The 27,571-nt window shown below is 36.9% G+C and overlaps 1 protein-coding gene across 7 annotated transcripts in view; it reads right to left on the reverse strand.

Annotated features, from left to right (window-relative positions):
- LOC121341351 overlaps nucleotides 1–27,571 on the reverse strand; it is a 227,271-nt gene that overhangs the window by 34,699 nt on the left and 165,001 nt on the right. For 4 of the 7 annotated variants that reach the window (XR_005953419.1, XR_005953417.1, XR_005953416.1 and 1 more), the window contains one exon: nucleotides 3,571–3,627. The exons of the other annotated variants lie outside the window; for them this stretch is intronic. The gene's annotated coding sequence lies outside the window, so the exon portion shown is untranslated. The remainder of the gene's footprint in view (nucleotides 1–3,570; nucleotides 3,628–27,571) is intronic. 7 annotated transcript variants of the gene reach the window in all.

A 27,571-nucleotide genomic window follows, 5' to 3' on the forward strand; every position in this document is an offset into this window, starting at 1 on the left:
TTTTGGAAACCATTTGCAAAGGGAATGTGACTTCCCCAAGTCCTGCTGAGCTAGAAAGATGAATCAAAGACCGAAACAGACAAGGGCATTTTGGGTCAGGTCTGACCCTGGCCTGACATTTGGTCTGATGTGCTGTGTAAGGACACAGGTGCTGACACCCCAGAGTGGGGTTGGGCTGAGTCAGTGAGTCACAGGAAGGTGGGAACACAGGTGGGCCTGCAGGTCATTTGGATCAGTGCTCATAACACTGAGTTCTTCAGGCATATAGGAATAATCCCATAAATCCAGGGAAGACCAGGCTCAATGTGTGATATTGCCACTGCTATCCAAGCAGCAGCATTCAATATTTTCTGGAAAGCATTTTAAGGACAAAAGAAAATGTTCTCTTCGTTTTCAAAAATATATAGACTTATATAATGCCAACAATAAAAATCAAATTTATAGGATAAGCTATTCTCTGAAGAAAGAAAAAAAAAAACCATTAAATACCTGGTATTTTCCTGAGTTTATAAACAAAAATAACTTTTAAATCTTTCCTGTTAATGGAATTAAAATAATCATCATTCTTTCCTTAAGAGTCTGCAGTACATAGTCACAGTCCATTAAGGCAATGTGTCAGCATTGTTCATAACAGGATTTAAATGAAATAATCAAGTCATCAGGACTATTTCAACATCAATAAAGCCTCAGAGTGATCATTATGCACAGCCATGAAACAATACCTTTTTTCATACTTTCCCTGATCAGATTAAAGTGGTGATGAATTCCTCGATGGCTCAAGTGTGCTCCAAGGAAAGCTAGAAGGTTGTACAGTTAACTCCCAGGGTGTAACTCTAAACCATACAACCTACTACCTCAACCCGGATGCACACAGCTTCCGACGGTGACCATAAAGTCTTCTTCATTTCTTCAGCCTTTCTTTGAAATGTGACAGCAGCCACTGGCCTACATATTTCCCATGGGGGGAGGCTTTCAACTGCAGTTATTTCCCACTTTTCAGACCATAAGGCATATTCTTAGATTTTTCTACTGCAGAAGTAGAAATTCTGTTCTATCTTGTTTAGATATGTATAAAGATATATATGTGTGCTGTGTGCGTATATATATACATACACATTTGATAAGGATGAGGCAAACCCAGAACATCTCTGGAAAGAAATGAGTATTTGGTGTTACTTTACAATAAAAACAAAATATAAATGCCTTCTTTCTTTTTTTGAATGTAATACCATGGAATGGCATATTTAATAAGGCCAGGCAGGAAACTGTATATACTACACTCCCTCACTGGAAACCCTCTGATTTCCTCACACCTCTTTCTAAATTTTAATAAGATATTAAGTTAAAGATGCTTGAAGCAACCTATAAAAGAATAAATCCCTTAATCAGGTTGAAAGGCAACGAACAAGAGAAGAATTCCAGAATCAGTACATGATTTTGTACTCTCATTTGGGCCTGTTTTCAAAATCCACTGCAGTGGGTGCTGCGTGAAGTTTTGCCAGATGACCACAATGACACAGACCCATAGAAGCGAGCTTGTGCAGTGCGTTTCAACACAAGATCGGATCTACGGGTTTATGCCAATTGGCATAGCTGGTTAGGGTTTTCCTCTTACAGGGAGTGCAGAAGACTTTAAACAAACAAACATATGATGCGATGTGAGAACGATACTCAAGAGTGAAAACATTACCATCTATTGCAAAGAAGCCTCCTCCAAGCTTAACTGCATAAATGGTGGAGGCAACAAACAAGCCGAAGATTTGTGACTAGTTTCTATTTGAAAATTGAAGGATTTTTTTTTAACAGTTTAATGGCAAGAGATTGTTTTGTCTTCAATGTCCTTTTGTGCGCTGTTTCCCTTACTGATGAACCCTCAGCTCCCAACTTGCATCTGACTATGGTGTGCTCGACTGGAATCAACAACTGGACATGACACAGAAGTGAACAGTACAGGTTTTCCTTTGTGTCTGAGCTCATATCATGTACTACAACTCAAAATAAAATTCACCCCACGAAATCTGAGATGGAACAAGGCACAGTGGAGTGCTGCTCCCATACAACTGCATAGCTATTTCTTCACATTACACTTCAACTAAAGTACTGCTTAACAATAACTTGTTGATTAGATAACAGCCACTAAACAAAGCAAAGAAGTTAATTTGTATATTTTATTCACTAACCCTCCCATCAATCCAATTCCCTAGTAATGAGAATGCAAGTGGAAATGCAATCTTGCAGAACTTCGGGGTTAACACCTACAAAAAAATCCATCCTTCTTATGACCAGCAAGCAACCCACTAAAAATTATCCCACACTGAATGTTGGGTACCCTAAACACATACTGAAAACAACTTCTTTGGGGCAAAACCCAGTAATTCAGAAGGGTGACTCACAGACAGAGTTTTATGACTTTCATACTCTAACCAAAAACGTTGATAAACACTGTACCTGTAAGCACAACACCTGACACGTCAGAATAACTTGCAACAATATGAATGCAAAGGCATTTGTAAAATACAGCCATGAAATGCAGGTATAATTTTAAAACCAGGCACCATATAAAGGTGTCTTTTGATTTGAGCAGGTAACTGGAATCTGTATTTGAATAAAATTTTAATGCCTTCCTTCCACTAGTTCTCACCATAGTCCTAATTCTGCCATTGTTATTTGGGCAAAATACTTTGCAAGAGAATAAATGTTTGTCAATAGCAAAGTTTTTTTACCAAGGCAATGTTTCATTTTCTTGCAGACTTCAACATGTATTTCTGGTTCAGTAATGACAGCTGAGCATTAGTGAATTACTGTTTCCTTCCCTTTTATTTTTAAATTAGTGAATTAAGTCTTGCATGTTCATGCCCTCTTGCATTTTAAAATAACTTTAATTTATTTTCTAGAAAAGTCTCTTTTAAACCTGCTTTCACTTTCTATGCAACACTTCAGCATTCAGAAAGAATGATATTTTTATAACTGCATTCTGCTGATGCTGTAGAGAATATGTAGAGACAAGCCCTCAAACTAAAACAGTTATCCTAGTATCATAAATAAGTATGCAGGCTGCATATACAACTTACTGAATGATTGTAATAAGTGCTATAAAATTGCTTTTCCAATTTTCTTTATTTTTTATTTTTGTGAATAGAAGACATATTTCAGATTTGAAAAAAAATTGGTCACTGCATAATGGTTATATAGTAGAAAATAGATATACATGCTACAAATATATTAGTAATATGAGTATATTAGTAAATATATGTTCTTATATATATTATATGTCTTATATTTTTGCTAGGCCTAACCAAAGAACAAATTATGTTTTGAATTTTCAGTTAATTCTTAAGCTTCATATAAACATAGAGTATAAAGCTACATCTTTATGCAGTTACAGCTACACAACCTGCAACTTTCCCAACAGCAAATGATGACAGCAAAAGTTTAACACGCATCTCTGAAATTATATTTGTAGGTTGTCTTAAGGAAATATATTTTTATACTGCTTCAAGTTCTTCCAATAGTTTTACTATATAATCAACCAAAAAAGAAAAAAAAAGTTATTTAAGATCACTGTATTACCTTCGTTGAAATCTGGTATCATTAACTTCGTCATTTTGCTTTTTCATTTTTCTTTCACTAAAGTAAAAAAAAAAAACCAACAAATAAACAACAAAAAACTGTGAGAGAAAGATTTTGAAATATCTGTTTTATGACAAGCGTTTTCTTAACATGAAACATACACAAAATTAGTAATTATGCTTTTAAGATATAAACCCGACAGTACTGACGTCCGTCCTCAGGGCCATGGGAAGACATGCTGTGAACATGCACGCTTTGGAAAAGGGACTCTTTCTTTTATTATTTTCTAGCCTGTTTTTCAACCTACAAATACTTAATTTCTATTAGCAGTTTCAGAAGAGAAGGAGAAAACTTAACAAAAGGGAGTGCTTTTTATCAAGCAGTGAACAAAATGAGGTAATTAGGTACAGAACTTCAGAAAAATACGGGCATAAACTAAGTGGTTGAAATTAAGAAACATTTGCAAAAACTCATGGGCGGGACTGGGGGTGTGATTTGTCTGACCAGATAGAGAAATTTGAAAAGATATTTTAAGGCAATGCAAGACTTGGTTATCAACAGGCTTAGGTCTCAATGACAAACAAAACTATTCCAACAAACTGTAGAGGAGGGCAATATCACCATAAATCTAAGAAACACTTTATGGTCCAAAATGAGTATATGGAGATGTATGTGTCATATATATATATATATATATATATATAAATATAAATATATATATATATAAGGTCTCCATTCAGCAATTTCCCATAATTCATTGCAGAACAACAAAAAATAAAGTAGCAAAACTAGCATATAATCTTAGAAATTACTCTCTACTCAGTAATGTATAAAAAGTGAAGAATATGTTAAAACAGTTCTATTTCATAAAGGAATATTTATACAGCCCTTTATTAGAGAGGCAAATATCATGAACATTTTGAAAAAAAAAAACCCAACAAATGTAAGAGTTTCTGATGAAAGAGACACTGTAATTTCAAAGTAATTTCTAGCTGAGAACATCTGTATTTTAAACATAAATTAAAAAGATTAAGATAATATAAAAAAAAATCCAAACTATCTAAAACACCAATTTGGCCAAGCTCTTCAAAATCTGTTAGTCAGAATTAATTTTGTTACATACTCTTCTAATTGCTTAGGAATATGTTACAACAGACAGACAAATCCCTTAAGTAAAAGGCTCTACTAAAGCATCATATGCTCAAAACTTACTTTAACTGAACATGCACTTATCACAAACATCCTGAATGGATATCTTAAATACTGTTTTCAGCTATTCCTGGACAAGTGCTGCTTTTCCAAATATCTTAAAATAGTTACTGTTACTGGCTGCAAACCAGGCGTTCTTCATGAATGTCCCAATAATGTGCCTTTTATTCCAGTGCTTATCACACTGATTTCTTTGTAACGGATTTAGATATAAACTGTAAGAAACTCATATTTGAATTAACTCAGTTACAACTTTAATATACAGGCTACAAGAGCGATCCTTTCCTGCGGCTTAACACGATTTTTTCTTTCAGTTCTCCTCTTTAGAAACTGAAAGCATGAGTCACACTGTAAAAAAAGAATTTAATTTCCTTAGCAACCAGATCTAAATACCCACAACTTTCTTAGAGATAACCAAACCTTAGACTGAGTAAATGTAACATTAAGGTCTTTGCATAACTCCAGTGCTTAGCTAAGACAAAATGTGCCTAACTACTTATTTCTATAGACTCTCGATTTTTTGTTTACTTTCTATCTTTAGCAGCATTAGATCAAACACACCCACAAAAAGTTAGTTTTAAAAAGTGTGAAGAGAAGACTGCATCAAAATTAACATACAAGAACTCAGTTGCAGGACAACATGTTTAAAACGGCTTAAAAAAAGAAAAAGAGGAGAAAAGAAACAGAAGCTATACCTGATATGAAAGGTACGTGTTCACCCAGTGCCAAATACTGCTATGTCAGCAATAGTGAAAAAACCATGCAAACAAACAAAAAATTAATTCCATCTTTTTTCTTTTTTTTTCTTTTTCTTTTTTTTTTTTTTTTTTTTACTTAAAGAAACAATCTCCTATGCTCATTTTGTTACACTGTTTTAAGAAGTTCTAACACGTCCTGATGCCTCTGTAGTGAAACATGCCAGATTTTTTTTTTTTTGGAAGCAGGAGAGTCACTTTTTTTTTTCTGTACTCTTGTATGTAGGACAAACTCAGATTTGTTTCTTCTTCTTAGGGCTCCTGTTCTTTCTCGGAAGAAGACCAGGATGCCTGTCTTCTCTCTCTCTCTCGCTCTTCTCGGAATTCCAGGCACAAAGCACTGCGCAAAAGCTGCACCAATCCTTGCCGCAACTGCCTGCCCAGGACAAGAGGTGGGGAGAGACCAGAAAATTCACCTCGCCCCTGCGCCGGTTTTATAAATGGGGATTGCACAAATGTGCCAGAGCAAAGGGGTGAAAAGGCAGGGTGCCAGTTTGCTACACTAGGCTGCAATGATCTCATGTTCAACGCTGTCGCCCCGTTTGCCCAGTTCAAACGCCTGTTCATTACACAGGAGGAAGGAGGAAAAAAAAACCCAACAAAAAAAAAAAAAAAAAAAAAAAAAAAAAAAAAAAAAAAAAAAAAAAGAAAAAAAAAAGAAAATCCAGGAAAATAAAAAAATAACTTTTATCCTTCAGACACTCAGGAGGGCTGTTCTAAACTGCATGTCACCAATAAAAAAATAAAACGTGCAGTTCTAAAACGCAGTTATGAAGTATAATTATTCTGGTTATATTTTCTTTCTTTCTTTTTTCTATCTGGAGATAAGAAGCAGAATTTATCAGGCGTGAAAGGGACAGCCTCCTGGTGGTGTGCCAAAAAAGCCAGAATAAAGGCAAAGTTGTGCTTCAAAGCTCAATTGCTTGCTGAGTCTGGCTAAAGTCAAGTATTAAGATCCACCATTTTCTGAGCCATGTAAGAAAAGAGGAAAAAAAGTCAGAACGGGCACCGCTTTCCAAGTCTCCGTTGGCACCATCACAAAATCTCAGCCGTAAGGTCACATGATGCTCTGCCAAATGTGGAGTGCATTCCCATAAACCATTCTGCTGATACTGCGAAGGCAGCTATTGTCTAGTTTATACCCAAAGTTCAGCCCACTCTTCATTGAATTAGCTGAAAAACGCATCACCTTTGGGGGTTGGGAGCCATGGAAACGTCTACCTGGCAGGCTGCCCACTTTTTCTGCCCAACAACCAGAGATGGAATTGTGCTGCCTAATGTAATGATGACGAGGAATGTGAAGAGTCGTCCAAAGTGAATCTGATTCTTGCAAAGCCTGCTTCATTTGCACAGCAAACTCTGGCTTCTTGTCGTTAAAAAGGGGAGGGGGAAGGGTAGAAGAAAAAAAAAAAAAGCGCCTTTCTCCTAAATGTAGCAATTAAAGGTCTAGTAAACATGCCTAGTCTGCAACTTTCCTTCATAACATACTGAAACAGTGCCCAAAATAAAGCACTTGGTATAACACAAGTTTTCTGATTTAAAGCAGCACTCGCTTCTCCCCAGATTAATGTGGCATCCCCTGGACATTTTTTTCTCCCTAAGAAAAATAAGAAAACTAAAGGAAAAAACCCTACACAGCAGATTTTTCATCTCTTCTTTTTACCTGTCTTTATTACTTCCTGATTTTGTCTAATACAAATTATACATGCATGCAGCAATACCCACCAGTAACTGTGGGGCTGCAATGTTGCTGCAATCTCCCTCAAAGCAGTCTCCTGAGAAAAGTGCTTGTGTTTCCAGCAGCACAAAACGCTTCATCTGAGCCCTCTTATCTCCACCAGTGAGTAGGACAGCTGGTCTGCAAGTTTGCAAACCAGCACATTTGAAATCAGGCAGCACCCTCCCTTCTGCAAAACACATTTAAACTGGATTTTGTGAAAGGAGATGCAATCAAGCAGAATATATAAATTATGCAAGTTACTAAATACACTAAGTAATAGACATTACTCTTCTGCTACAGACCTGAAATTTCGATTTTGCCCAGCTATTGTTCTAAAGTAAAATGTCAAGGAAAATGTCACTTCCAAATGAAAATACCACGTAACCTACTGAGCAACAAACACATGCTCTCCCAGCACCTGAAAACCTCATACAGAAGGATTGACCTCAGAGCTTTGTGTTGTCAACAAATGAGTTTACTGTTTCTACACCATGAACTTTAATAGCTACTGCAAAAAGCGATGTTAAAAATGTGGCAGTATCTCTGATCCTCCCATTAATAAAAATGGAGCTATGAGGGGAGTCTCCCTACCTATTAGCATGTCTCCAAATGCTCCAGTGAAGGTTTCATGCTAGAGATCTTATAGCTAAAATACGGGAAGAAAAGGCAAACAAACTAGGAGACAACAGGGTAGAAACTGCAGTACAAGGACAGGAAAACCCATTCCCAGAGACACTGCAGGCTATAACTCTCCAGCTTGGCTATTTTATGTTTTGTTTTACAGTTCTTTCCAGTTCCACTTTATTTACCTGGAGGAAATTGAAGGTTCATTACCAAAGGAAGGAAGTGTGAGAAAGGGGGCTTTGAAGTAGAGGAAGATCGTTATGATGGTGATGCAGCCCTCAGAGTGAGGTCCTGAGGCTGTCATCCAGCTGGGACTAGGACAGTGCACATGGAAGCCTGGCAGCACAAGTCACACCCTGCCTTGCTCCTGGCACATCCTGGAGGCTGGGACCCAGGTTTCTGGTCAGGCAAGTGTGACTGGGAGGGGGAGAACACTTCAAGCAGCCTCTATAGATGGTGGTGGCGATGCTGGTGGGACCTAAAGGATAAGGAGAAGGCACAACCACTCCAGCCCAGCAGGGGCAAGGGGCTGGGAGGAGGTGCTGGGTACAACATCAGGGGATGGAAGTGACTCTGCTCCATCTGCTGAGCCAGTGCACGTGGGGTCAGCCCCACTCTGGTCAACTGATGGGAGCTGTCAGTCAGAAGAGAAACTTGTTATGGCTCCAGAAAATCAGTTCATGGCTTATTTGCTTCTTTTCCAGCCTTGGAGGTTTTCAAGGGCCAGCAGCTGGAAGAAAGCCCTCTGATGCAGTGACATGGTGTAAGCTCTCTCAGATGGTCTTCCAGACTGCAATGCCATGAGCATGGTTTTGAATCCAGACTTCCTTTTCTTTTCCCTATGAACTAAAGATGGCTGAACAGGTGCCACCAGGAGGTAAGTGGAAATGCTGCTTATAACTCCAGCTACTTGCCACAAGACCCATGGCCTGGATCACAGGGATCACACTGACCTCCAAGGACCACAGACAAGCTCTGTGCATCGTTACCCCTTAGCCAAAAGAACGATGCAAGAGGGGATTCTTCCTTAAAGGTCTTTGAGATTTAATAACATATCTTTGAGATTATTTAGAAGTAAATTAATTTTTCCAGACTCAGAAAATTCAGCCAAATGTCATTAATTAACAGTTGTGTAGAAACTGAAACTTGAAATTCAATTTCTATCACTTTAGTTGTTTTCTTATTGATTTGAGCAAAAATCAAACCAAATTTTTACTTTTATTTTTTTTTTTCTAAGAGGGCATCTAGGACTCCAGTTCATCCCACCTTACATTTTACCATTAAACATAAAAATGTTTAGGCCGTAATACATCTCCAACAGAACCACCCATATACGCAAGTGCATTTTGAATCATGGTGAAAAGGGTTTCACTAGAGTTGAATAGACACCTCCAACTAAACAACAATGAATTAATATCCTGCTCAAATTTGCTACTATTATTCAGTGGCGATACGTGAAAAGGACAAGAGAGCCGTCTGACTTGCAGATCTCAGAAGAATATTTGCCAATAATTACAAATAATAGACAGTCCAAACTGGGCAAATCTAAGCAGCAGTTTTTGAGGGGTGACAGGCACAGCATCCAACAGTCTTTTTTTATTTTCCATGTGTGGAAACCACTTCAACATGTGGCTAGCCCTCAATAATGAGTACTGGCTTCACCAATATTCAAGAAAGATTTTAAAAAGCTGTTAAAATATCACTTGCATATGTGCCTGACAACAATTAGAGATGTAGATGAACCTCAGAGTGCTTTGCCTATGAACTAATTCATGGGCAGCACAAAGGGAACCAAGAACTTGTGTCTGTGGGAGTGCCTGGCCCTGTTCATGCACAGCTGGAGGAGGCAGGGAGGCCGGGTGGAGGGAAGCTGCACAGGAACAACCTCTCCATGGGAGAATAGGGCACTGATCCTTCCTCTGCTCAGGAGGAATGCAAGGAGGACAGAAAACCTGGGCTGTGCCAAGGGTTTCTGGTCACAGACAAATATAGTTGCACGGTACTCAGTTCCCACAGAACAACCATCATCCCAAAATCCTCAGGTTAAAAGGCTAAACAATGGGAAAGGAAAAATCAGAGTCTTCCCTGGGCATGGCAACCCACACCAGATATGACAGAAAATCTGGCAGAGAATGGGAAAGAAATGCAACAGCCACCCCAGTGTGAAGGGAGAGGTATGAAGGGAATCTCTGCTCTTTACATGGCTATTCTTGAACATGAAAACAAAACTAGCAGGTTTAAAACTTTAAAACAACAAGTTAAAAGTTGAAAATGCACAAAGTGAAGAGGACATGCAAGAGCTGGATATATTGCACATTTCTGGATAACTTTAACATATTATATTGCACAGCATAACACTTTAGAACTAAATGGTCTTGCTCTGCAGATCACATTCTCAAAGACCCTAGTGTACAGAGGTGACAAAAATTATTTGTAAAATGCATGCAAATTAAAAGTTATCATCTGCTAACTACTTTAATTTTATCCCCAAATGGCACTATGCCTTCTGTTTTTTTCTGCCTTAAGGTTAACAGCACCGAATTAAGAGATTTAAGCAAGATGCTCTGTGGTAAGAGCCAGAGATGTCATTCCTCTTAAATTTAAGTGTAATTTTCCCCTTTCTGAAATTGCCATGAACGATTTTGTTTTAAATTCCTTCTCCTCTAAACTTTTCACTGTGTTATTTGAAACTTATTTAACTTTTGGCCTTTGGCTGTATGGCTGGGTACCAGCTCTTTACAACCTTCTTTCTGCTTTCCTACTGGATTAAGACAGTTTTTAGAAATACATAGCAATAGAAAACTGAATAATGCACATCCAATACTCTTGTTCAGGCAATAAAAGACTTATTCACAGATTTTTTAAGATTAGCTTTTCCCTTAAGTGTGCAGATATTCATAAATAAGAAAAGGTACAAATAAAATGAAATTAAACCACTACTGAGAATTCAGATGAGCCTTCTCCAGTAACTCTTGCACAGTATAAAGAAAGTACTAGGCGCAAACAGGAGACACCCTTCTTTCTTCACAGGGAAGCACAGTTGTGTGTTGTGTGTTGTTCTCTCACAGTTGTGGTAGGACAAACATCATGGCTGCAGGAGAGATGGTTTGGAGACGAGTTCATAGCAAGGCCCAAGCAAAAGCCAGGCTCTATCACTACTCACCATCCCTGAGAAAAACTCAGCCTGTTACAGGTGATAATTCAGGCACAAGGAGAGGTGTCCCTTTCTCTACAAGCAACAACACAGTGGTTCAGACAGGCTCAGGTAGAATGCCATGGTGTTCTATCAAACTAAACCTGATGCTAGGAAGGTCTTTGCCACAGCATTTCCTTCAACATACTTGTTCCATCTCTCATTTATTTCACTGCTATCACTCCAGAAACAGTAGGTAAGTTCACAGCAAGAGATAAAACATCCAATCCTTTCACATATACCCAGTCTTAGATGTAGAAAAACACTTACATTCTCTTTACCTTGTTTGTCTCTTCTGGATCTAAGTGCAAATATGACTGAGCATTATCATCACCATTCAGTAGATGAAAAAATCGGAACCATCTATTTTTTTCCCCTAAAAGCTTTCAGCACATCACTCCTCAAAATTCCTGGGTAGCATGGCAGTTAAATGTTTTTAGCAGATTGAGAGGCAAAGGAGCCAAACACTAACTTGTTTTCAGAAACAACATTACTGTACTGAGCACAGAATACCTGACACTGCTCAGCGATAAGTATACTGCACTGAATCATAAGTGGAGAACACCCACACAGTTTACACCAAATTGACCATCACCTTTGAAAACTGAAATCTGAAGATAACTTGGTATAGCTCCTGATCATTAGAGTAGTAAGACAGTGCACACAGAAAATCAGCTAGCAAAGAGGGTAAGCAACAAATACCTCCTTACATGCCTTCTACTTGTGATAAACAAAGCACTGTCTGTATTTTCCAAACATCTCTTCAAAACAAGGACAAGTATAGCCAGAATGGAAGCCAGAAACTTTTACGGATTCCTGATTTAGCAGCATGCCTAGTGCCTAAACCTGTTCCAGTACAACTCCCATCTCAATGATCCCCTTCAAAAATGGCAGCAATGCTTCTCTGAGCTCATGCACGTGTGCAAAGAATGCCATCACAACAACGATCCTCTCGCAAGCTTCAGAAGGAAAAATCCTCAGGGGCCTGGGATTGCACAGATAGAACTCAGTAGAAAGGCCAGGTGACTTCTTACTCCCTCCTGCCAGGATATGTAGCAAGGGTCCCCCAATGCCGCTTATTTTTCTTAGGACTCATTCTTGACCTGAATACAGACTGGTAATATAAAAGATGTCAGATGGGCCTTCTTTGTACCATTGATTTATCTAACACTGATAAAGAGTTATTGGTTGTTTTTTTTCCTTTTTTTTTTTTTTTTTTTTTTTACTTCATACTTTTCCTATATGAACGTGTATGAATCCAGGCTGCTCATACCTTAAAATCTTATAAAAATGTTATCTAAGAGGATAGTTTTGCTTAGCTGCCTTGAACCAAAAGTAGAACACAGGCTGTGTGTCACCTATCCTCTGACTGCTATAAATGACACAGTCTTACACCTCAGTATGGCAGAGCTCATTGGCAAAAAAAGAAAATTTGAATTTTTGAAACATAATTAATTATTTCAGGAAGGAAATTACATGCATCTCTAGATCTTTATATTCTTACAGTTCTGAGCAGTACTTTCCAAAACATCATAATGTTTTCCAGGTAGGTGTATATGTACATATGTCCAAAAATATCCCACACATTTTCTTATCTTAATTACATAAAATATATGTGACCTGTGCATGCACTTTCCTGGGTTACATTCCCAACAGGTGAAGTTCTATTAGCCTGAAAAAACTGGTCAGGTCATAACTCTTAGTTGAAAAGAAAGAACATGTGCATTATAGTCCAATGCAAGGTGTGTTTTTGATTCAGCAGACCAAAGTATCAAGTAATTTTGAAGTAAAAATGGTTAGAACAGTTTTAAATATAGCATTATTCAATTTTCCTAAGGTGAATTCTTGATTCTGCAAAATATTCTCACCCCAAACAGCACAATCCCTCAAATCTAGATCTTAAAGTACTTTTATACTGAAGAAATTAACACTTGGTACATTTAAATGTTTTAAATGTTCATTCTAGATTTTGACTTCTTCAGTGTTTTTAGTACAAATGGCTACATTTGCAGTTATTTTTTAGTTTGAACTGACTTAATTTTGTGAGGAAAACCTACACTTCAAAATCAACATCCCCAGCTAACCTGAACAAGAGAGATAGAGGCAGAGGAGATCAAAGGCACGGAGCCTTCTTGTAAGATTGAGCAGACTCTGAGTGATCAAAGGCAGGGAAGAGAGGACTCTGGATCTTAACTCCTACTTCCACTATACATGTATAATTTACAGGTTATTGACTTGTAGAGGGGGAACTATTTATACACTAAATATAGTTTACAGGCTGAAAAGTTATTTGAAATACAAAAATTAACTTTGGTTATTGAAAATATATAGGCAGTGTCTTTTAAAATCCCATTTTCCAGTAGGAAATGTTTTTAATATAAGCAGCTTTTTTTCAATAAACTGTCTCTTTCTGACAAAATCAAACATATAAAAGGGCACACTATGGCTGGTGGGTGTCATCACAGAGAAGATATTGTGCTGTTTGGAAGTGTTTCCAAGAATAATGGAAAACTCATGTTCTGAGTAAAGAGATGCTAATTAATAATAACTTTGGGAAACATTTAGTGCAATATAACTCAAAATCACAGAATCACAGAATGGTTTGGGTTGGAAGGGACCTTGAAGATCATCTCATTCTAAATCCCTGTTATGGCCACCTTCCACTAGACCAGGTTGCTCAGAGCCCCATTCAGCCTGGCCTTGAACACTCCCAGGAATGGGGCATTCCCAGCTTCTCTGGGCAACATGTGCCCGGGCCTCACCACCCTCACAGGGAAGAATTTCTTCCTAGTATCTAATCTAAACTTACTTGCTGTCAATGTGAAGCCATTCCCCCTTGTCCTGTCACTCCAGACACTTGTAAATAGTCTCTCTTCATCTTTCTTGAATGTTTCCTTCAGGTGCTGGAAGGCCACAATTAAGTCAGCCCAGAGCCCTCTCTTTTCCAGGCTGAGCAAGCCCAGTTCTCTCAGCCTTTCCTAATAGGAGAGTCCTTTATCTCTTTATTAAATTACGGTTCCATACTATCTCTGTGAAAGTCACATTGTGCAGTCATATCAGGGCATTTCTTTAGCTTTTTCCTCACAAATTTTAGTAATATTCCTGTGTACAAGCAGACTTCCTTCCACAAGAGTTTTTACTTCTTCCCATACAGGATCCTCAAATCAGCACTGGGATCAGCTATCATTCAATCAGTTGAGCATCTTAGCTACCAAATCCTTGGCTACTTAGTTATCCATCACTATCAGAATAAAGTTCTGTACTCAACAAAACATTTCTAATTATTTTTTTCCTAAAAACAAAGGAATTATTGCTCTCAGATATTGATTTGGCTAACCAGGTAAAAAGATTTACTCAGAAAATCCTGAATGACTACATAAAAATAAATACCAAACATTACGTGTACATTATTGAAAGAATTCAAATTAAGTAATGATACATGAATTCATGTAACTTGTGATACCACAGCTCAGTGACTTTTATGATATTACATATTTCTTCTTCCCCAGATACATTCACACACTGTGAATTGCATGTTAATATCCAAATTTTCTTCTTGGTGGAGAGACAGGAGCATCATCACAGCCAAGATTACCACAGTGTAGCTGAAAACACATCTGACTTTAAGAGATTGTTCTAGTTCACACTCGAAAGCAAAGCTGCAGCTTGGACAAAGGGTGACATATAAAAAAGCACAGAATGATTATTGAAGAACCTGAAATATGCTGAACCATTAACCAAAACCAGGCAGTACAATAGGTTAGTCATTGGGTTGAAATTTTCAGCGCTGGACGGATGACCAGCACAAAGGAGATTTCAGAAAACCAACAAGCGTCATGTACCTAAATTATGGTTTTTTCTTTCCTAGTAATAAGTAGAAAACCTTTATTTCTTGTTTCAAATTGTGACAAGAGTCATCAGTTGCCTTTCAACTTCTGTCTGGAATTCTGAACCATTAGCTTATATAGAATACATAAACTGAACATGAAAGGGTTTTTATGTTAAACTTGCACAGGTCTTTGGGATCAAAGTCAAGAATTTGCATTTTTTCATTACAACAAAAACATGTAAAGTAAAATTTGGACAAGAGGAAGCCGGTATGAATATAACACTTTTTGATCACTACTGGGTATATCCTGGCTTAAAAACTGGGAGGCAGGGTTTGTTCCAGTGGCTCAGAGATGGGTATCTACAGAAAATTCTTCAGCTTGGGTGGAGGGAACTGTCTGGTTTGCTTTCCAGAAAGACTTGGTTGCTTGCTGAAGGGAGTCAGTTTACAGCAGTCACAGGACAATCATAAGGAGGTATATTCAAAGGGTTGGCAGCTGCTGAGTACCTAGAGGAGTACTTCTGGACTTACTGACATGCCACCATCTTTTTTATACTTTTCTGATTGTAGCAGGAAATTGAAGTTGACTAATCATTAAATCTATAAATGCATTGCTTTCAATTCGTTAACAGATGGTTCATTCATTCACCACAACTCCAGCGGACTATATTTGATTGTGCTTCTTCTTTCTGAGAAAGTATTTTTCTAAAACACTATGGTAACCAATGCTCACTGAGCATGAAACCAAGCAACCAGATTTGTGGAATGTGTTTCTGGATAACTTTTATCTAGCAGGGAAGGAGCAGTTTGCAACAGGTAGGCAACAGTCCCCTTAGTTAAAATGCTGCTAAGTTCTGTAAGCAGAATCTAGTTCTGTTCTCAGAAGATTAATAATAGTCATGGGATGGTGAATTCATAGAAACGTAGAAAGCTCATCTCATTCCAGCTCCCCTGCCATGAGCAGGGATGTTTTCCACTAGACCAGGTTGCTCAGAGCCCCATCCAACCTGGCCTTGAACACTTCTAGCAATGGGGCAGCCACAGCTTCTCTGGACAATGTGTTCCAGTGCCTTGCCGCCCTCATAGTAAAGAATTTTTTTCCTAGTTCAAGAGAAATAAACTTTCACAAGGAATGCCAGTAACCTGTATTAATTTGAATGCTATATACCTGATTGAATGCAATGCTGTTCACAGAGCATGCAGAAACCTTGTCTTCACACAGTATTAGGAACCTTTTATTTCCATGCTCTGGGAGAGGAGTTGGGCTGTATGACGTCTCTGGGCCTCGATCATGTAAACTCTTACACCTGTATTAATCTGTACAATTAACCTTCTCTCTGAAATTGTAAGAACCATCCAATGTGAGCAAGTCTGCAATAGCAACAGAGCTTGTTGGGTGTGGGAGCCTTAAAATCAAAGCCACCTACAACAGATATTGGGTTTTATTATGTAACAAAGAATTAGGGCAGTAAATTTTCTTTAAAATACTTTATCGAGGTCTTTAGCGATGATCTACACAGCAACATATAACATTAAGATGAACTAAAACATTTGTCAATATGTCACTGTCTACATCAGATAATTACCTTATGCTGGTATCTACTGGCAGCTTGTACAAGTTTGAAATAACTAGCCAAGTGGCTTCTCCTATATACATGGGGATCTCCTAATAAATTGCCTCCTTATCTACATGGCAAAATTTGGCTTTGACATGAGCTATGTCTTGAATTTGTCAATTGTCAATTGTCAATTGAATTTTCTCCTCCATTTCTATCTGTCTTCAAAAGTATCAGCAATCCTTCCTGTTGAGGGCATAGCTGTATATCTGGATGTCTAATGAAGAGCCTGAGATACACCACCAATCTAAATAAATAAGCCTAAGGACTGCTTTGTTCTCAAAGGATTTGGCAACACACTACAAATACCTAATAATGAGAAAGAAAATTGATATAGTATTTGTATGCATTTTCAGTCAAAATGTAAATCCTAATCTTGAAGTGTTTGTAAACCAAGCATATCACAAGAAATAGCATTTTCATAAAAAAAGGCTTTCTACCACAGTGCTGTTTTGTTGTAACCTCTTTTTCTGATTTTCATTCTGAAAACCATTTTTTTTTTTTTAGCCTGTGGGAGAAAAAAATACACATTGCAACTTTGTATACAACAAAGTATTTCCTTTCCTTATTTTGGCAACTCCTCCCAAAAAGTCAGTACCTTTTGACTGAATGTGGTGTGACCAAGCCTCCATTTACTTTGAGCACTGGGGAGTTACTTGCCAGCAGTTACTTCTCTTGTACAGGTATCTGGTCTATCCTGAGCTCCTCTGCAGATACTGCAGTGTGTGCGTGTGTGTGCATTCAGACAGGTGTGTGGTCAAAGAACCCCAGAGAAAATATTGCTTGTCAATGAAATGAATGTTTTGCTCTCTTCAGTAGTGTATGACGGAATAAATACTTCACATCTCTCACACCCCACCTCTCTCCCATGAGGCCTTCTTTGGAATTAGGGGAATTAGGTTCTGGAGCAGAAGACACGAGAGACTAGGATGGATTTGTGGGTGCTGTAAAAAATTAAAGATCTTTACAGATAAGTAATACATTTTTTTTCTGATTTCGGCATTGGGCATTGCACCCCTGTAGTTGCAGTAATAAACTGCAACTAAGAAAACTCACTTCTGGAGAGGAAGAGTGATTGATAACATGCAGTTGAGAAAGCAGATTCTACTACTGCTATTATACTGTGCAATGTAAATCATAAAGTCTGCAAAAGCTTTTATGCAGAAACCAGTCCAGCTTCAGGTAAGGTCAAACTATGAGTTCCTAGAGGTACTATACACATGTGATGCTTAAAATCTGTGATGCAACTGACTGTTGATAATGTACTCAGATGTGAATGCCTTTTCCACCCATAGTCTGAGTTAAACTACTCTTATCTGACCACTTAAATATCTCAGGTCACTCAAATCAGCAAATAATTATAACTAGGAAAATATGTAGCTTTGCCTTTTCAGGATTTGTGAAAACAGGATTATCCATAAACTGATTTAGGTAAAAATTCAGGACAGTTTTTATATGATACCTGGGGCTGATCCCAGCCATGTATTATTTTATGATTTAAACTTATAGCAGGGTGAAAACTGGCATTTCAGGTCCTGCGCCCTTTCCAGTTAAAGAAAATTTGCAAAATGAAACATCCATTTGATATTTGACATAACTTTGAACTCTTCAATGGCTGTGTGAAAGACAGTTGCAACATTTACAAAATTGCCTGTGACACAAAATAAAAACAATGCAAGGACGTCCTGTTCTCAACATGCTTCAGGCTCATTTTGCAAATAACAGATTTGTAAGCAATTAGACATTAAATAAACTGAGCAACTAATTTCAAAGTTTGATACACATGAAGAATTATCCATTTGATTAGTTAGGCATTTTTCAACACATACTGTTCATGGGTATTTTTAATATATAAATTTAGAAATTCTTCAAAAATTTTCTTCATTGAATCAATTACTATAACCCAAAATGTTCTCTGACCTTCCTGCAGAAAGTGACATGAAAATGCATCAGGATTGCACAGGTTTTTTAAATATAATAAAACTCTGTTTATATTTGATAGAAAAAGTCCTTCAAATGTTTAATATGTTTCTAATCCATAGTTTTCTAACTGGTGTTTATTTACAGAGGCTTCTCAGCCCCATTGCATATACATTCGCAGCTTCTTTTTTTTTCCTGGGTAGTGAACACAGTTTTATTTTGCGGGGTTTTTTGGGGGGAGATTGACATTTTTTTGGTTTGGTTGCTTTTGGTTATGGGGTTTTTTTTCTGATGGGTTTTTTTTTTCCTTTTTCTTTTTTTCTATTTTATTATTTGTCTTTTTTATCTTAATTGAATTTGCTTAACCTCTCTATAAATCTTTCTTCGAATGTATTGTGCTTGCAGTTTGTCTGGGTACCTCTGCAGCATCTTTTAGTGAGAACGCAAGGTCACAGGTTTTCCAGGCACAGCAATCCTTTCTGGGTACAGGAGCAATTACCAAAGGAAAGAATCTCCAAAACCCCATCTGCCCAGGTAACAATCTCACAGAAGAGATAAAAGGATTCTATATTCTGGAAATTTTATTCCTTTCCAATTAAAATATTGAGTTGATTAAAATCCAAGAGTTGAAAATTCTGGCATTTTCTGTAGGTTGTAATGCCTTCAAACAATCTGTCAGACATTTCTGAACTACTCTTGAAAGAGATACCAACCTTCATGGATCAAACATCAACCTCTTGATAGCCTAAACTTCCAAAAGTCTTTACTTTGTTAGCCAGCACATGTCAATGTGTTTTCTTTCACCCAGTTAGATATCATTTTCATTCCTGCTCTTTCCTCCTCTCCTTTAGTATTTACACAAGCAGAATATTTTCACATTTTTCCTACTCCATCTTCCCTCAAGACAACAGGTCTCATCCTGCAATGGCAGGGTGCTGAGGTACAAACCCATAGTGTAATGCACCACCAGAAAATAATCAGATGTTATGATGATAAGAGCAATACAATAACCTGTGTGGAATAAAGTAAATCATTGTTCATTCTGATCTTCACTCCCAGTTTGGATTTTCGTGCTTTGAAGGAACTTATTTCCTGGAAGTACATCTATGATGTGGTATTTAAATGACAGCATCATTAACAGAAATTATTTTCCTCTGTATAATCAAGTCTATTATATTGATAAAAACTTCTAGGAATATTTAATTGCCATTCAAACACTTAACCACACAAATACTTACTCCTTATTCTAATAGGAGGTGTAATTTATCTGCTTGTTACTGTTAAAAAAGTTGTGTGCAGGGAAAAAAATATTGCTCCATAATACATGTGGTCTGTATTTCATAATTCCTCATTGTTAAAGTGTTTTATCTGGATTAGAGAGGGCCATTTTCTCTTACTTCTGTTTACCTTTTCTTGTTGGAGTATAATCTAATCTAAATATTTTCTTCCTCTTTTTTGCTCTTCTCTCTTCAGTGACAAATGTAGTTAATGATCTAGATTTCTATAATATTTTAACTTTGCCCAACAACAATCCCTCAAGATTCCTACTTTTTATCTGGAATACAAAATAAAAAATTTCAGAATATGTATAATAAATTTTTTTGCATTTCCTTGAATTAAGATAACAGATTATAAAGCTTAAACTGAGTAATAATATTTTATCTGTATCGTACATGTAGATATCTATAATTTTTTTACATAATTACAATAATATTAAATGACTATTTTGTAGGTGTTTGCACAGCATAATTTTATTTAGTTTTATTTAGAATTTGTGTGCTATTTCCTGTGTACCTAATTTTTTTTCTAGAGGAATGAGCAGGTTTGTGACCAGCACATTTTTAAGAAATTTTGATAGAGAAGCATTAGAAGATGTAATGCTCCACATAATATATTTTGTTCAGTTCAGAGATAAAATTCACTTTAAGTGTGTAAAAGGATATTTATCCTGCTTAAACAGAAAATCCTACTAAATATATCTAACCATGATGTTGCTGGTGATATTTTCATGGTATTGTCATTACACCTATATGCTTATAGGCAAGTCTGCTGCTTAATTTAAGTCTCTAAGCAAGACTTCTCCACTGCCAGTTCATTTCTTAAGTCGAAGCAACATGGTGTTTTTAAACTACAATTATTTTTATATAATGTCTAAAAGAATACACATGAACTGAAGCTTAGAATGTCCATGTGAACAGAATGTGAACAATATTCAGTACTTCACAACAAAAATAGGTTAACAACAGGGGGGCAAGAAATCCCAGCACTTCAGGGCACAGGTACACTCTATTAATGGGCAGCATTGATCAGAAAAATAAAACACTGACTTTCAGATGCTACCAAGATTCTACCAATGCTGTGATTTTTTGCAAACTTTGGCAATTTGTTTGCTTGCTTAGTTGTTGTGTGTAATTCTGGCATTCAAATCCAGGTGTTAAGAGCAGATCACAAACTAAGATGAACAGGAACTATGTATAGGTGAGACTGGCTGGGGTGGGGAGTAGGAAGCCATGGCCTAAGCCTGAGCATCCCAGAATTGCTACTTCTTTTCCAACGTGAGTGACACCATCATATGCATAAATGCAAGTCTGAAGTGGGAGTACAAGCAGGACTCAGAATAAGCCATTAAGCCTGTTTTTTTTTCTCCATATGCTATTTAGGGGCAAAACATAGTAGTGCTATATGCTAGAAACAGAAAATTAATTCAGAATCTGCTCCATAAGAAGAAAAAGTTATTAAAAATATGTCTTTTTGGTACTGCTGGAAATGTATAATCTGTTTTTAAAGTGCTAAGCACAATATAAATGCAGATTGTGCTAGATTCTACTAACCAAAAAGCCTAGTCACAGCGTTATGACAGCTTTATGACATTTAAACATCATAGCATGTGAAAACATGGAAGAGATGGCAGGTGGGAGGAAGTACTTGATATTCAAGAGAAAATATTAATGGATGTGTCTAAAATGTAACTACTTTTTAACATGTCATGCTTAGGAATATTTGCATAATATTATCCTTTAAATTGCAGTGTGTACATATTAATTTCACAGTGTCACTCCCAATAAGTCTGGCATCTGTACATTCAATGGACGCAGTCTAGCACACTTGCATCTCTTTATCACAGACATTTGGAGTCTCAATTTAACAGGTGACTCAAAAGCAAGACAACCCAGACAGGCATAAAGATTTTGGGAAAAACTGGAAGTCCCCAAACACATTATCTTCTAGGAAACCATGTCTTGCAATGTGAAGAGTTGTCCCAAGTTACCCTCTGCCCCTTCCTCAAATATATTGTTTCTTAAATTACACTTCTTTCTCTGGATAATGCCTCTTATCTAAGTACTCAAAGTCCAAAGTCTGTTTCAACCTGCAGAAGAGGTGAGAAAGAAAGGAGAACAGAACAGTTTAGAAACAGGAAGCTTAAAAAAAGCCCAAACAAAAAACCTCAGCGATGAAGAACAATAAAGTAAAGCAAAATGCTCCATATATGCCCTTAGTGCTTGGTGTTATGTAGCTCCTACCACATTTTTACCTCTTCCATTCTGCACTCGGCACTTTTCCCTAGAAAGTACATCATTAGATGCATGTGAAATGTGGCAGTACTGTTTTTTCTCTAATTTTAAAAATAGTATGCTTTTTATTTGCAGAATGATTCCGGCTGGAAGGGACCACAGTGGGTCACTTGGCCCCAGCCCCCTGCTCAAGCAGGGTCATCCCAGAGCATACGGCACAGGGTTGTGTCCAGATAGTTAAATGCTCAATAGAAATAGACAAAAAATCCCAGACCTGTATGTGTCTGATCTCATTATCAATCTGAACAAAGTCTTCTATATGGCGGCATTTTGGACTTTAGTTTGATACACATTTGCAGTGGGAAGCAGGAATTGTACCATAGGTCCTGTAAGCCCAGGCTGAAAAATCCATGAGGTTTTTCTTGTACTAAGTGCCACAACATTAAAGGTAAAACCACCCTGCAATTTTTAAGGTTTCTGCTCTGGTTACTCTTAAAAGCACGAAGAGAACATTGCAGACTCAAGGAGACTGACACACATATGAGTATGAGTTTGAACACCACCATTTTCTAGCAGGTCCCTGCCACCTTAGGTATTCAGAATGACACGTGGGGAGCACATTTAGGCTTGTAAATCTGCCATTCACTTGTTCTCATATGTTCCCCTTTGTAGCATAAGAAACTTCCTCAGAACTTAATATCTTCACAGTCTAGTTTCCATTTAAGAACGAGGTGCGCCTGCTAAAAGAAGCATTTTTTTTTGTTTTGAAACCATCGTAAGCTAATAGGATACAGAATCTTTAAGACATATTAAGTCTTAAAAGAAAATTGGCAGAAAAATCTCTATAATCTCACTTATTTAATTTATTATAGCTGTTGGTCTTTCCAACAGGGCAGTTGTAAATTGGTTGGAAAATATTTTGACTAATTTTTATCAAGCCATGCATCCTCATCCTTTCTAGAATTTTCTTCCTTATTATTTACTTAATTTCATTCAAGTAGATCAGGAAACAAAGCTGTCAATACTGTGTAAAAACTATCCCCAGAGAGGGTAAGAAAAATCAGACTGTTGAGAAATCACAAAAAAATTGTAGAACAGCTGTTCATCTTTGCTATATGTTATGAAAATTAACCAAAAAAACTTCAGACATAAAAGATGCAATAATAAAAATAGCATCCTGAAGATACCAGTTTAAACTACAAAATAATAATGCAAGTATATTTAGATGAAATTTCCCTTAAATGTTCCAGGAAAAACTACTTAAAACTAAGCCATTGGACATATGACAGTTTTTAAGATGCTGTAAAAATGAAGCAAGTTAGTATCTCATCCAGCTATTCATTTTGAGAAAATGCCAAAGCCACAATAGTTATATCTCTACTGTTCCAAGATGAGGCTTGTAGCTCTCAGCACCTGTAGCTTCTGACATGTTACTGCCTGGAAATATTTGAGGAAAAAAATCACATACACTACCCTATTTTTACATGTCTGACTAATTTCTAAAAGTAGATTGAAAGCTCTACGGAATGAAATCAATGAGATGTTTCTGCTGAAATCTTAACAATTCAGGCAACCAATAATTTATGTTTCATTTGCTACTTCCTTATGAAAATAAGAAAATATAGAATGAAAAAAAGGCATAAAAAGCAATTGCCTTAAAACTTGCTTTACAATTGTTTAAAAGGTGTGCAATTATTTTTTCAATCTTCCTTCTCTTTGTTGAAATGATTGTAACAATATTGCATAGATGATGATATTAAAAATAAAAAAAGAAAAAGTATTTATTTTTGAGTCTTGGGTATTCTTTCTTTTATAAACACTGGTTGAAGTCTGAAGTTAGAATGAGCCTTTGAAAACATCCTGTCTAACTACTGAGGCTACAAAGTTAAAGAGAGCATGAAGGAGGAGTACTTTCATACTCACACCCAACTGATTAAGCATTAATGAAATTATCAAACTTTGCAAGACTGATGGCAGGAGAAAAAGAGTTGCCAAGTTTGCTGAGACCCTGACCCTGCAAGAGGCCTCCTGTGTTCATACAAAGATCTATCAAAATCTGCTTTTTCTGAAAACAAGGGTTTGCTCTGTCTGGAGGGAGCTCCAAGAGCAGAGCCTATATATGAGTATGCTGACAACGTTGTATGAAACTTTGCACAAGGAATATTAAAAACATTTTAATTGGTTAGTTAGCTTAAGGCTCTATGGTTAGGCTTTCCCAGGTCTGCAGACAAAGCACAAAAAGTGACACGATGTATACCACACCCATCAGAAGCTATCGTTCCAAGGCTTGTATTTAATTTCATTCGATCCCAAAATAATCTTATTTTCCTTTAAGAAAGGAAAGTGGCAGAGCTGCTTGAAGGGAGACAGGGGTTTGGATCCTGACTTCTTGAGTGTACACAGTGGGCCAGGACAACAGCCCTGATCCAGGAAAAAAGGCTGGATTTCCCTTCCCTAACCAGCTCCCTCCCAAGGAGTGAAGCACACACTACTTTTAGTTTTTAGGGGTGCTCCTCTCCCTGTCAGGGTGAGATCTGCACAGGAGGGGTTGGGTCCACCTAAACTTGTGTTTTAACTGTGTGGGTACAGGATCTGACTCAGCACACATCAAATGTGTGACCAAAGGGAGGGGGAATTTCTGGTGATAACCTCCTGCTAGGAAGAGGGAAGTTATGTGTTCTAACACCCTGAAGAAAGTCACTCAGGAGTAGAAAAAACTTGGAGAGATTTGCCATACAAGTCACCCCCAGGATTTAGTATAGCTGACCAGCAGGTATTGCTACATAAAAAATGAAAGTGAATTTAGGACTAGTTAAATAAAAATACTGCAAACAAAAATATATATGCAAAGTTAATATCAGTTCTGGGGTCTTCCATTGCTGCTATAAACTGAAGAGAAATACCCTCTTAGCAAACCGAAATGCCACAACAACAAAACCATAAAGAGACCTTTTTTTAATCACTAGTACTAAAGTTCATATTCTTGCATTCCCAAGCTGAGACAGAAACAGCCCTTCTAACAAATTTAAGCCTCTCTCAAAAAATGCACATATTCATATATTCTTGTCACCAATTAAAACAAAAGGCCCAGAAGAGCAATTATTTGCTGCTGGGCATTATGAAAAATTTCTCTGTGTCAAGTTATTTTCAATAGTCAAAATGTTTAGTACCTGAATGAAATTTCTTCTTTTTAAAAAAATAAAAATAAAAATAAAAATATTGTCTTTTAATGGACTTTTTGCACTCAGAGATTTGTGGAATTTTGAGTACAAATGTGTGCAAAGCCCTAAACTTGGTGAGAAAACTACTCTTTTTCTTATGGTTTTTAATTTTTCAGGGGCGAATTGAAATTATTTCATCTGTACTGATTCGGTACGAAATTGATCTCTGTGCACAGAAACAAACACACAGTTTTATGCCATACAAGACTTCAGAATAATAGCAATATAGAAACCACCACATGAGATGAAACTTAGTGTTTCCAGAAATGTGTTTCTGAGAGAGCCAGGACCAGGTTTTTACAAGGAGGGTTAAGTGAAGCACAATTAATAGAGAACCACTGGTTTATTTAATTCCAGTGTGTATCCCTTTTGGTTTATAGGTGGTGAATAGATCTCCTTATGCATCTGAGACCTGAGTGGAGAGTAATTAGGTGAATCCCGTGTTTTTGTTCAAGTGTAACACTGGCAACCAGACTCCATTTGTGAAAACTGTGAATCCAATTTTCACTCACAATGGCTGTTCGTTAGAGTTTGTTCTGTATCTACAAGTAATTTGATGTGCTAGAATAGTCCTAAGTTGCTAAAACCTCTGAGTATTTCAAAAAGACATTGTTGGAGTACAGAAAACTTCTGAAATAATTGCCATGCCATTTACCAGAGCTCTTATGGAATACACTTCTCTGATATTTTTTGCCTCTAAACAGTTATTTAGAGTTTTTATTATTTCATACGGAACCCAAATTTAATCCTTGAAATTAAAATATAAGATGCCACCAGTTGTTGAAAATATTTAAAATTAAAAAATTAAAAAGTAAGCCTTTTCCTGTTGGATTTTCTATATAATAGATAATTTCTGGTTCTCAATTTGTGTACTGCATAGAGATTGTGTAATAACAATGCAACCATGCTATTAGAAGATTTTCAAAGCCTATGAGAATGTCACTGTCCTGACAAACTTTAAAATACAGCTATTTGTCAGTGTTAATTCTTGTAAGAATTGTTGCAGATCAAATATCTTTGGAAAATTCTGCTTTTGGACAGTATTGCAACAGCAACCCAGTATCTCAGCCACCAGGCAGCCTTACAGGCTCACAGTGTCCTACCCCACAAACATCAACAGAATCAGGGGCTCATCAAAAACCTGAATAATCTTTAGAATACTTGGATACACATTTTAAGTCGGTAAAGAGAAATGGAAAGTGCCAAGCCAGCTTGCATTTCAGTGCCAGCGTTGAAGACCAGCGCTGCCCTCCGTGTTGGGCTGCTGATCATCACCTGGATTCAGCCAAGCCTGTTCCTTCATCGCACGCACGTTCATTACATATATATGTTACACAATAACACAATTAATTCATGGAAACTTAGGGAGTACATGCAACGATATATCGTATATATATCCTAACGTATATATAACGTGCTTATGGAGCAGAGGTATCTATTGTAGCTCATTTTTTGTACCTCATAAAGCCTACAAGAATCACCATTCAGGGCAAAGGAGGCCATAAGCAAAGTCAGTAAGGAGAGCAAACAGTTCAGAGAATCATAGAACCACAGCATGGCCTGGGTTGGAAGGGATCTCAAAGATCATCTTGGGCCACTTCTTGAGCTTCTCCAGTTTGTATGAAACTTTTTTGGGCGATCTAATATCAGCCTTTGAACTTAACTTATTGAAAAAAATGTCACTGACTGCCAGATACATAGACCAGGCAATTTTTGAGAGTGGTGGCTGAAGACAGAAAGTATGGAGGATGCAGGGATGAGGTGAGAGAAAGTAATTTATTCACAGAAAATAAAGCTTTGATGATGATTTTTTTTTCACTCTTTTAATTAAAATAATTTTTAAAAATTGTCCTGTCAAAGACATATTTGGAGAAATCTTTCTAGATTACACTGATTTTTGTTTCTGAAAAATGATTAATGATAAACTGTTAAACTGTTAAACTGTTTAACTATAAAAAAAAATTAAATTAGCTATTTGAGCCATAATGATTTGTTTTCTTGGATATCTCATATTGATGAATAAACCAATTATTAGTCCAAATCAATCAAAGCATTACAATTTCATTACAATTTATATCTGTAAGTCAAACACCATGACAAATTCTGGTGATGGAGACCTCTTGATATAAGAATAAAAAGATCAGATAATATCAACAGCCATCTTTTTGCTACAGCTGTTGAAGTTAATGGATTCATTTATCATTGATAATTCTATCTAACAATGTTTTGAACAAAATCTCATCAAAAATACCATAATAATGAACCTTGGAGAAATTACTAATTTGGATATGCCAAAGATCCAGAAAAAGAGAGCCCAGATGTTGGAGGTGAAAAGAATTTTTTTTTTCTTTGATCAGTTGTCCAAACTTTTAACATGAAATTCTTTTGAAAAGTTCTTGACT

The sequence above is a fragment of the Onychostruthus taczanowskii genome, unplaced genomic scaffold (assembly GCF_017590055.1).
Source record: "Onychostruthus taczanowskii isolate IOZ18803 unplaced genomic scaffold, ASM1759005v1 scaffold47, whole genome shotgun sequence".
Taxonomy (NCBI): Eukaryota; Metazoa; Chordata; class Aves; order Passeriformes; family Passeridae; genus Onychostruthus; species Onychostruthus taczanowskii.